Below are 11,851 nucleotides of genomic sequence, written 5' to 3'. Positions count from 1 at the left end.
CTCAGCTGTGTGCTGCAGCCGCCTGTGGGTTGGGCTCTGACTGGGAGTACTTTACCCGTGGGCACAGAGGGGACCACTCAGGACCCCAAGGACAAGGGGACAGGGATGACGCATCCTGGACTGGCAGCTGCAGCGGCTGCAGCAGAGCTGTGCCAGCACGAGGAGCTGCTGGCAGAGCAGCCAGGTGACCCCACAGAAGAGATTGGACCTTTTAAAAGAGACAGTGACAAATGAAGCTCTGTTCCACTCGAGGCACAGAGGAAGGGGACAGGGAGGTGCTTCCAGGAGCTGCAAGCTGAAGGTCACCCAGGAGCCAGATGAAGGCAAGGGGGGGGTCCAGGAGGGGACAGTGCAGGACAGGAAGGTGGAAACAGGGTGGGATGATGGATGTGGCACCTGATGGACAGGGCCAGAGGTGCAGATAGTGCTGGGAGGAGAGGTCAAGGAGGAGCTGACCCCACCCTGGGAGCAGGGGCTCTGTGGATGATGCTCCTCAGCACCGTGGTACATGCCTGGTACCATGGCCTGGCCATGCCAGCCCTGTGCAGAGTGGCCCAGCCAGACCCAGTGCGGTCCTGACAAAGCCCCCACACCAGTAAGTGATGCTGCTGATGGGGACTTGTTTTCCACTGATGAGCAGGAGCCCAGGCAGAGAACACTGTTCCTTGTGGTGGGGAGCAGGCTGTGTGGCCAGGCAAAGCCCAGTGAACCAGTCACTAGCCCTGACACTTTCAAGGCACCGTTCCTGCTGGAGAGCAGCCTCCAGCCAAGCCCTGGAGCTGCACCACCCAGGGCAGGAAAAGGCCAGCCATGCCAGGCCAGCAGGTGCCAGTGGAGGCAGGGCCGTAACAGCAGCTGTTATTACTCACAGGAGACCCTTAGTGCAAGACATGCTCCTGCAGAAGACAAATCACAGCCGACACACAACACTGTTACTCCGTGTTTATCTCCAGCTGCCTGAGGGCAAAAGCAGGTGAAGTTACAGAAAATGTGGGGTGTCTGGAGCTTAGCATTGCTGCAGCCCCGGGCAGATCCACAGCCCTGTCTGCACTGAATCACTCACAGCCAGCCTCTGTCCCACCAGCCTGGCACAGACAGGGACACAGCAGAGCCCTCAAACTGGGGAGACATCTCCATCACTGCTGTAGGGCTGGACTTGCTTCTTTTGGTGCTGCTGCAGCAGCTTGGAACCCAGCTGACCAAGGAAGGTTCCCATGCCATCGTGCTGCCCTTGCCCCAGCACCGGGGCTGGCGTGGGAATGGGGCACTGCAGCAGCTGGGCTGTGGGACCTGCTCTGGGAAGGGTTAACAGCCTTCCACACGGACACTGGAGTGGAATGGATAGAGTATCTCAACAGCTGAGATTAAAACAAGAAAATGAGTATAGAAATTATGTTTGTTAAAGCGAAATAGCTAATATAATCCTCAAAGGATTTTTCCTTTTGACTTAAAAAAAAATCTAATATCTTCATTTCCATACCTTTTTTAAGCTAATTTGTGGAAAATTAAAATGGTGAACCCACAAAGGCTGCAGTTTAATTGAATCTTGCATCAGCCCTTGGTGAGCAGTCTCTCTTGGATTCCTTGATTAGTTCCCTCCATTAAATCATTTTTGCATCGTTTAGCTGAGATACTGTCTTCTGGCGGTTCTGGGACTCAGGGACCTGGATAACTCAGTCTCCATCTGAGCAGATGTAAAACGACACGCCATGCTCTGGAGAACTCTCTTATTTGGCCTCCTGTGTCTGTGGGACTCGCTCCTGTGGCTTGCTGCCTGGGCAGAGAGCAGGCACGGGCTGCCCTCAGCACCAGGCCTGGCTGGGCTCAGCACATCCCCAGGCAGCTGGCACAGCTGCCAGGCTCGGGCTGCAGTGCCCCCGTGGTGGCAGGATGGGGAGCAGAGGGAGCAGAGGGAGCAATGCTTGGCACTAGACAGCTTAGAGGGGTGCACTCACCCAGCTGTGGGAGATGTGGGGTGAGGTAGGGACCACAGCGTGACATCCTGGCAGGGGCAGTCCTTCCTCTCTGCCCACCTGGAATGCCCTGTGCACGTGCTGCAAGCACCAGCCCTGGTGGAGCCACCAGTCCCCAGCATGGGCAGGCACACAGGATGCAGCCTCAGCGCTGGCAGCCACTGAAGTTCACCTTCTGTGTCTCCCTGCTGAATCCCCTCTTTTTAAGAGCGGATCAATTACACCTAACAGGGATGGTTCTTAATTTGGATCACTTACAGCCTCCCCTGTCCCACGGCACAACACTCCTACTGGGTCAGGGCCACTCAGTCTCTCTGGGGGCACCAGCAGCAGCTGCACACCAGGACAGCTGGCCTGGCTCTGGGCCCACTGAGCCACGTTCCAGCCCTGCCACTCTCCTGACCCCGTTGCACTTGGACTGGTGGGTGCTGGATGAGCCAGCTCTCCCTCTTGCATCCCCTTTGCAACTCTGGCACCTCTCACTGCCCCAGCAGTGGTGCAGGAGTGTTCTGATGGCCTTGTCAGGCTATCATGTCCCGTAGATTAAAACAGATTTATACAAAGTCCTTTTCACCCCATTAGATTACTCTGGATTAACCTTGATCTCAGTAATAGATGCTATAAATGTAAGTCCCGCTCAGGGGGATTTTATCCATATGTTCTTGGAAGGCAGAAAGTAGATAAATTCTTAGAGAAGGTCTTACTGAGCGATTAGAAAGATTTAACCTCTTCAGAGTCAGCTGGAGCTGCCTGCACCTCTGCAGGGTGAATGCTCAGCCCCACCTCCTCAGGCAGCGCCCCCCAGACCCAGCACCCCCAGACTTGAGCTGGGACACATCCTGTGCTGTCTCCCAGGGGTGGGGACACAGTGTGCTGTGCTATGTGACCGGTCACCCCGCTGCTGTGTAGGGCTGCCCTGCAAAGCCTGGACTCTGCACCCACCCAAGAGTCCCACTGCAGTCATCTGGGGGGGGTTGGTGGCCACCAGCACCTGAGCTGTGCTCATGAGCCCTGCAAGGTCCCTTCAGAGCCAAGGGCTGCCTGATGCTGCTGCTGCCCTTGATTTACGGCCTGTGCTTTCCTTGAGAGCTTTGTGCTTTTCCTTCAGCAGAAAGGCCAAGCCTGTTGGGCAGAGCCAGCTGCAGCCCTTCAGTGTTTTGTGGCTGAGAAACAGTTAATGCAAGGAAGGATGAAGGCAGGACAAGGAAATTCAAGCAGCTGTTCCAGCAGAGGAAGGGGGGAGCCAGCACATTGCACTACCCAGCACACGTAGGTGTGGCCCGAAGGGGTGGCAGCAACCAAAATTAATTCCCCATCCCCTCCTGCTGCTGATATTAAATTGTTCTAAGCGCAGGCTGGAGCCAGAGCCAAGCTCAGCTCCTCCAGGAGAGCCTGACCAGCAAGTTGCCTTCTGCTTGCTGATCAGAGAAGCACCTAATGGAGGAAGAAGAATTTGGCAGTGGGCTGGTCCTGCTGGAAGCTGCTGCTATAACACAGCCCGGGCAGGAGAGAGGAACAGGCTGTTGACAGCAGACACAGTAATGAAGAGGAGTCAGCTCTGTGGAGCAGGGCAGTGCAGCCACAACATTCAGGGTGGTCCGTGAGCTCTCCTGGGGTTCCCTGGTGGGGGCTGCAGCGCTGCTGCAGAGCACTCAAAGGCTGGAGCTGGTGGGAGGTTTTGACTTCAGCATTAATCACTGACTGCCTATGAGGCTCCTGGCAGGGCTGGACCGTGGCAGGAAGGGGCTGCAGTTTCACCTGTCCGGTCCCAAGCCAAGGTGCTTTGCCTTGCAGGGGCATGGGGAGACAGCCCTGATAGACAGAGCCCTCTCAGTGCTGCCCACCCTGTGGGTTGCATGGGCAGCCTGGACTGCAAATCTGTACTGCAAGGGCATCACTCCCTGGGCTGGGGGGAGGCAGGGAGGTCACCCAGACCTGCCTGCAGCACAGGAGGACCAGGTGGAGCATGCCATCCCTCTGCTTATGTCCCCCAGCCAGGCACCTCTGCACACACGGTGGATGTACAGGAGGACCTGCACCGTTAGCAAAGTTTGATGCAAATGTGCAAATGTGTGGTTGGCAGTGTGCTGCAGCCAGGGCTGCACCCGAGGAGCTGTGGCACAGGGATAGATCAGCCAATCCAGCTGGCATGAGCAGAGCTCTCTTTGAGGCAGCAGGCACGGGGGATGCAGAGTCAATACTGCATGCCCTGCCCTCAAGGGCGGGTGCGTTCATTACTGCAATGGGCTTGCTGCCTTCCTCCCGCCAGTGGCCATGGCCACACATACCCCCAGGGACGGGAAGCTCCATGTCCCTTGGATCAGCCAGGACCCACACTTCATGCTGGCTCTCCTCTTGCAACAGGAGACAATTCCTGTGCTGGCTCTGCAGGGCCATGTCCATCCCACATACCACAGGGCTTCTGAGCAGGTACAAGGCAGTTTTTGAACAACGACTTGTGCTGCAGGAAGAAGCACCAGCAAGGAGAAGTGACTGTTCCTCATAACCATCAGTGGGAGCCGGGCTGATGGCAGCACTTGTGGAAGCATCACTCTCAACAGTCTGCCCTGACCTGCTGCACAGCACTGCAGCACTGGCCCTGCCCTAGTGCTGCTGCCACTGGGAATCTGCAGAGCACCTGTCTGCAGCCCAGCAGGCACCCTGCTCCCTGTCCAAGGCATGGCTCTGGAGGGCAGCTCTGTGGGCTGTGCCGAGCTCCATCTCTCTTCCCTGCTGACCCAGCTACTTTACATGCTCAGCCGAGCCTGCCACTGGCTCTGCCCACACCCCTTGCACCGCCGGCCTGCCCAGACCCCTGTTCTTCCTGGCTCAAGAGCCTCCTGCCCACTGCCACTTGCTGGGCCTCTCAGAATGTGGCTGCCACAGCCATCACCAGAGGGCTGAGGAGTGCCAGCTCTGGTGTGGAGCTGGTGGGAGCCCCCAGTGCTCCTGAGACACCCCAATGCACCGGTGCTGACAAAGCAGGGTGGCTACAGGCAGCACAGGCACTACCTGCACGCTCCAGCTCGCAGGGAGCAGCTGGAGCAGAACAAGCTCAGCAGCATCCTCCTTCCTGCACCTCCACTGGGTCACCAGCCACGGGGAGCACAGGGAGCTCTGGCCAGGCTCACCACGGTCCCAGCCTGCGCTGTCCCCAGCCACTGCCGCGAGGTGCCGGGCTTTGTCCTGCTGTGCCCCCCCTCCCAGGGGGCCAGGAGGGCTTTTCGAGACGTACAGAAATTCTGCCTGCTGCCATGAGCTGTCACCTCCGATTCTGCTGAATATTTAAAAACCGCCTGAATCTGAAGTGACAAATCCATCATTGACCATCTGCCACTCTGCACGGTCACCCTGCAGCAGTCCCTGACATTTCCAGCTCTGCCCTGACACGAGCCAGTAACTCAGAGATGGAAGGCATCAGCCTCAGCAGGCTGACAGGCGCTGTCCCCCGCCTGCCCCAGGCCCCTCGGCAGCCCACGCACAGGGACAGCCGGGGTACAGGGCCCCTCCTGCCCCTCCCTGGCACAGGCTCCGTGTCCGTCTGCTGCTTCCACCGAGCGCACGGCTCCACGGGCACTGATCCCACCGCCAGCACAATGTAGGGGACAGAGCCAACGGGACACCCTGCTGAGGGCACGGCCATCCCCAAAGTGAGCATCCCCTGCTGTCCCTCAGAGGGGTGTTGTCCTGGGGGACAGGGATTGCTGCAAGCCCCATGGGCAGCAATGAATCTTCCTGCACCTGTACCAGAGGCTCCTATGGCTGCTTGGGGGTCTGTGTACAAATCACCAACGGGACGGGGCTGCTGAGGAACACGTCTCGAGCTGTTTATTTTCCAGCATCAGTCTCATTACATGGTTATGACAATGGGAAGATGCCAGCAGCTCACATCCTAGGCAGCAGACTAAGAACCTAATGTTACAACTTACTTCAAAAACTTTTTGACTAATCACACAAAGCAAAAGCATACTGACAGTAATTCTGTCCAACCACTATAAGCACACGTACCTTTGGTTAAAACAATGCTTGCATACTTCAAATACAATACCTGCTTGTAAGCCTTAAGATACAATGCACAGAGCTCCATGATTAAGCTTAGAACTTCCTAATATCTCACTAGATATACTTTTTTGTAACTTAGAGAGTTCTTCTAACTAAGCGTTAATATACTTACCATTGTTCTATTTGTCTTTACTTTCTACTTCTTATATAATTTTTCTACTGGCAAATCTTATAGCTACTACTTAACTCTAATCACAGTTCTACTGTCTCTAAAGCCTACCTTTTACAACTTACCCAAAACCCTCTCATATTAAAGATTCCCACAGTTCCCTCAGCACAGCTGAGCAAGTGGGGCTCCACTGTGGGCCCCCAGAAGCTTGTCCCTCCCTAGGGCTGCACAGGAGTCCTGCCACGTGTCCATGGCCAGCCAGAGCAGCCAGGCTGCCTCATACTCTGCACAAGGGTTAGGGGGGGATGACTGCTTGGGCATGAGTGACAGCCCATTCCAGGGCCCCCTCCTAGTCCTTGACAGTGCCTGTCCTGTGTACACCAGGCAGGACAGCATGGGATGATGGGATGGTGCAGGGAACAGGTTGGTTTGAGGCAGTCATGCCCAAGAGAAGTGCACATGTTCACTGCCTCACATCCCCTTGGCAGCACAACAACCACACTCACTGCTTGGCTGTAGCCAGTCGTCCTGCAAGGTGAGCCCATGCTCAGCCATGCCTCCCTGCCCCACAGGGACAGGTCTGGGGGTCCCCCTCTGAGAAGTGGTCTCCCCAAGGCTGCTACCCACACAGGATGCAGGAGGCGTGTTACAACTACCCACTTTCCAGCAAGGCTGCTGCACCCTGGACACCTGCTTAGGGGACCCATGGGTGGCACTGCTTATTTGGACTCTGAACCAGTGCAGTTCAGGCTCCAGCATGGAGCAGAGGAGGCTCAGGAGCTCTTCTGGAGCAAAGGATGCTCTAGGAAGTCAGCATGGCTCTTATACCTGTGACCCCAAGAAGGGCCAACAGGTCCTCTCTGCAGAGCTGCTCCCGGCAGTTCTCCACAGAGGAACTGTACAAGCAAGGTCACAGGGCTCCTCACCAGCTCTCCTGTGTCTGCAGCAGCATGAGGGGGAGGCTGTGGGGCCAAGTGCCAGGAGACCTCACAGGGGATGCTGTGGGCCACGGCCCTACACGTCCTGCTTGGCTCAGACCCGAGCAGAGACAGCCAGGCTGCAGGAGAGCTCCCGCCAGCCATTCGCTCCGTACTTGTAGCTGGCACAGAGCTGCAATTTACAATCAACCTGCTGTTTGAGCTAATTGTGCTGTAATTGCTGAGCTGTGCTCCCTCCTGTTCCACCAGCGAGAGGCAGTTCTCACACTTCTCTAGGCAAGCTGGCACATCCACGGTCAGCCCCGGCGCTCAGCTCGCGTGCTTCCACCCCAGCCATGCCCCGGGCAGAGGCAGTTTTCCTCTCGCTCCTCTGCCAGCAAACACCACTGTGTGCTTGGCAGCTGCTGGTCTCTCTACAAGCCCTCATTGGAAGCAGCTGCTGGAGGCCACAGGATGCCCAGGACCACGGAGCCTCGTACACATGGATGGGCAGGCACTGGGCACTTCAGAGAGATGCCTCTGCCTCCTGGGAAGGCATCTTGCCAAAGTTTCCTTTATTCTTTATAAAATGTGGGCAATTGGAGGAGCAGAACAGGCTGTGCCTGGGTTCAGGGAGCAGCTGGGTAGGGCCTGGGGTCCCATTGTCCCGCTGCGAGGCAATGAGCTGATGAGCACTGGGGAAGGGAGATGCCAGGTCATCAATTGTAATTAAAGGACACTGTCACTGCCGGGGTTGGGCTGGCTCCCAGCAGCTCCTGTCACTCCCCCGTGCTGACACCGCAAAACTTGTACATCCTCTGTGCTATTTAAAAATCCCATCTTTAATAACTTGGAGACATCAGGAACCTGCATGACAGGCACAGGGGGGATGTCAGACACCAAGGGGACAAGCACAGGGGGAAGCCGCTCCCTGGGGAGCAGGGGGTGCTGCAGGTGGTCCCAGCCCCATGTGAACAGGCAGGCGGCCCCCGGGCTCAGTGTTCCCTGCAGGCTCAGAGCCCCCAGGCTTGGTGCCCTCCGCTGTGCCCTGGGCTGGGACTGGTGCGGGGTCACGGTGGGGCAGAGCTGGCAGAACTGCAGGCAGAACTGCAGGCAGAACTGCAGGCAGAACTGCAGGCAGCACCGCAGGCTCTCGCCGCTGCAGGCGGCGTGTGCGCAATCAGCGCTAATCAGGTCGCTCACTAATTGCGGGGCCTCCCGCAGGGTGGTGAGGGCTGGGGGGTGCGGAGGAGGGTGGCACTGCCCTCCCCATCCCCTCTCCTGTCCCGGGCAGGTGTCACATCTCTTGTCAAAGGCATCTATGGAGAGTGGGTGTTAAACACTCACAAAGGCGCTGGGATTCTTTCAAGTGAGAAGGGTTTGAAAAGTCAATTTTCCTGAGAAAATTCATCCCTCTTCACATCCCAACAGTTTTTCTCCAAGGACACTGTACCACTCTGTTTTTCCCACAGAGTAACTTGTGGTCCCAGCAGTGGGCAGCCTCATCCTGGCTGCCTGGTGTCCATCCTCACTGTCTGGTGTCCATCCTGGCTGCCTGGTGTCCATCCTCACTGTCTGGTGTCCATCCTCACTGCCTGGTGTCCATCCTGGCTGCTTGGTGTCCATCCTCACTGCCTGGTGTCCATCCTGGCTGCCTGGTGTCCATCCTCACTGCCTGGTGTCCATCCTGGCTGCCTGGTGTCCATCCTGGCTGCCTGGTGTCCATCCTGGCTGCCTGGTGTCCATCCTCACTGTCTGATGTCCATCCTGGCTGCCTGGTGTCCATCCTCACTGTCTGGTGTCCATCCTGGCTGCCTGGTGTCCATCCTCACTGCCTGGTGTCCATCCTGGCTGCCTGGTGTCCATCCTGGCTGCCTGGTGTCCATCCTCACTGTCTGATGTCCATCCTGGCTGCCTGGTGTCCATCCTCACTGTCTGGTGTCCATCCTGGCTGTCTGGTGTCCATCCTGGCTGCCTGGTACCCATCCTCACTGCCTGGTGTCCATCCTGGCTGCCTGGTGTCCCCATGGGATTCCCAGCTGGGAGGCAGAGGACATTGGCTGGGCACTGACCCCCCTGGCAGGGATTCCTGCCCAGCACACCTGGCTTGGCAGGAAGTCTGCAGCTTGTCCTCATCATGGGTTTGTGCCTTCAAACCCATCCCACCTGACAGGCTGGGGCCTATGTAAATTCCCACCATAGTCACACCGAGAGCTATCAAACTATCTAATTTAATTTCTTTGTGAAAATAAATAGCTAAAGTGGCCCTAGGTACATGCATAAATACTTCAGCTTTATGTTGGGCCTGTTATTACTTCTCCCAGCTCGTGCAGTTGTAATGCACACTTAATAAGTACATATTTATTGCATGTCTCGTCTTTGTGGAAGAGTAGGGAATTTTTGCTGAATAAGCAGGAAAACAGCTTAGTCTGTAATAAAAAAGGGAGAGAGTTAAACAAAAATATGCTGGGTAATTAATGATTGAGCTTTGAATGGCCATAATTTTTTATTAAGCAAGTATGCAAATATGGCGTAAGTGGCTGTGTTAGTATTCAATGGCTTTTTTCAAATATTGGTGGCTGATCTCTGGTAAGACTGTCTCTCTTTTCTTCATGCCTGTGTGCACGATGATGAGCTAACGTGAGCACTCCTGCGTGTCCATGTGGGAAGCTGGGAGCATGTACCCAGGGAGGTGTGCTGCTCCTGTGCAGACCTGGCCAGCTTCACTGACCAACACACCCCCTCATCTCCCTCCTGCCTGCTGCCAGCCGCTTGCTCTGTCTCTGCTGCTTTCTTTGCCTCCCTATCCGTTTGTTGCACGCTTCATTAATCCTGATAAATGTGTGGGTTAGTGCTGGGAGAAGCAGCTCCAGGGATGCTGCCACCGTGGAGCTCCCTGTGCTCCGCTCTCACTCCGGAGGGTCGGTGCTGGCACCCAGCAGCCCTGGGACAGTGTCCTGCTGTGCAGCTGGCACCCGTGGCTGTGGAGCAGGGAGAGCAGGGGACAGGCACAGGGAGAGGGACAATGGGCCCCAGGCCTGTGGAGCAGAGATGTCCCCTGCAGAGCTGCTCTGTCCCCAGGCACCAGCAGCACAGCCATGCGAGCCAGGATGGGCATGCAGGTGACAAAAAGTTACTGAGCTGTGGCCAAACCATCACTCCCCTAGGTACCAGTGACTGCTGTACCCTGTGCAGACCCCAGGGCACAGCAGGGCAGCACGAGGGGTGACACAGACTCCATGAGTAGCTGGCTGCCCCTTCTCTAAAAGGAGGGTCCCAAGGGTGTGTGTGGCTCTCCTGGGGCTGCAGAGACACGAGGGGACGTGGCAGCACTGTGGGTGTCCCAGCCACAGGAGCTAATTGAGCTTTTGGGACTGTTGATGCTGTGACACGTGGGAGCCCTGGAGATCCTGGGGACTGCCCATGGACAGCACCAGGAGGGTTTGCTCCCCAAATGAGTCTTGTTGCTCTGTGGTCAGAGAAGGTGGCTTGGTGGAGCGGTTTTTGACATGCCACACGAGCCCCAGGGGGAGCAGACCCCGAGTCCCTCTTCCCATCAGAGCAGCAAGGCAGGAAAGACACCAGCCAGTGAGGACAGCCAGGCTGCAGGAGTGACAGGGCCATGGCAATGCACACAGCAACGCTGGCAAACAGCAAGCTGATCTTCCCATTAGCCCTCATTAGCACGTGGCTGAAAGACAACACGAGTTTAAATTAAGACGACATCACAATGGTCCCAACTGTGTTACCGCTGTGCTCAGGAAGAGCCCGACAGCTGCTGCTTAATACACCTTCACGATCTGTCAGGGCACACACAGGCTGCCCTGCACAGCGTCTGCCTCACCACACTCATGCTTCTGCATGGCTGCACACCTCCACACGCAGACAGCACCTGCCTCTGCACGTGCCCAGCGCCCTACACGTGTGTGCGCAGGGGCAGCTCAGCCCCGCTGCCCAGCATGTGTCCCTGGGGCAGGACGTGCTTCCTCCATCACCAGAACACCTTGCTGTGGCTCCATGTGTGTCTGTGCTGGGCAATGGATGAGCCCCTCCCTGTATGCCTTCGTGTGCGGCCACGACCCAGCTCTCTTGCACTGTGCCCTCATGGAGCCAGGAGGAGCCTGTGGATCTAAAGAACAGCCAGGGTCAGACTGATGGGTGGGAGCTGCCAGGGGAACAGCGTCAGTCTGGGATTGCTGCTCCCAGCACGGCAAAGTGGGATATCAGCACTCCATATTTACACTGCAGATTCCCAGCGTGATGCCTGCTAATGACTCCCACTGGTATGGGGGAGCTGGTGGCTGTCATGAGAAGGAAGGAAAGAAAAAGTCTGTTAGTGGGTATGAAGGGAGCCAGAACCATGTGATGGGAGTGTAGGGGGCTGAGGCTGAAGGTGTGAGCTTGCCCCTCTCCACAGGGACAGAGCAACCTGCTGATGTCCCCCATAGATGTCCCACATGGGTGTCCCACATGAGTTTCCCACACAGGTAAGCCTTGCCTGCAAGCTCATCTGCCAGCCCACAGCTCATGCCTGATGGCCTGCAGGAGCCCCAGTCAAGGATTGCACTTGGCCTTTGTGCCAGCTCTTTGTGCAGAAGGGCTGGAGTGGTCTGACTGGTGAACAGAATGTGTGCCAGGTACTACACTGTGGTGGGACTCACGAGGGACAGGTCCCCCACTAGTCACGGCCAGGTGAGTGAGGAAAGCTGTGTTCAGGGATAGATTGTGTTTCCAAGGCCACAGCAGCAACAAGCACTCCCAGCCATGGATTGTGAATTTCCCACACATTT

Source organism: Anomalospiza imberbis, chromosome 17 (genome assembly GCF_031753505.1).
Source record: "Anomalospiza imberbis isolate Cuckoo-Finch-1a 21T00152 chromosome 17, ASM3175350v1, whole genome shotgun sequence".
Taxonomy (NCBI): Eukaryota; Metazoa; Chordata; class Aves; order Passeriformes; family Viduidae; genus Anomalospiza; species Anomalospiza imberbis.
Note: the sequence above shows the minus strand (reverse complement) of the source record.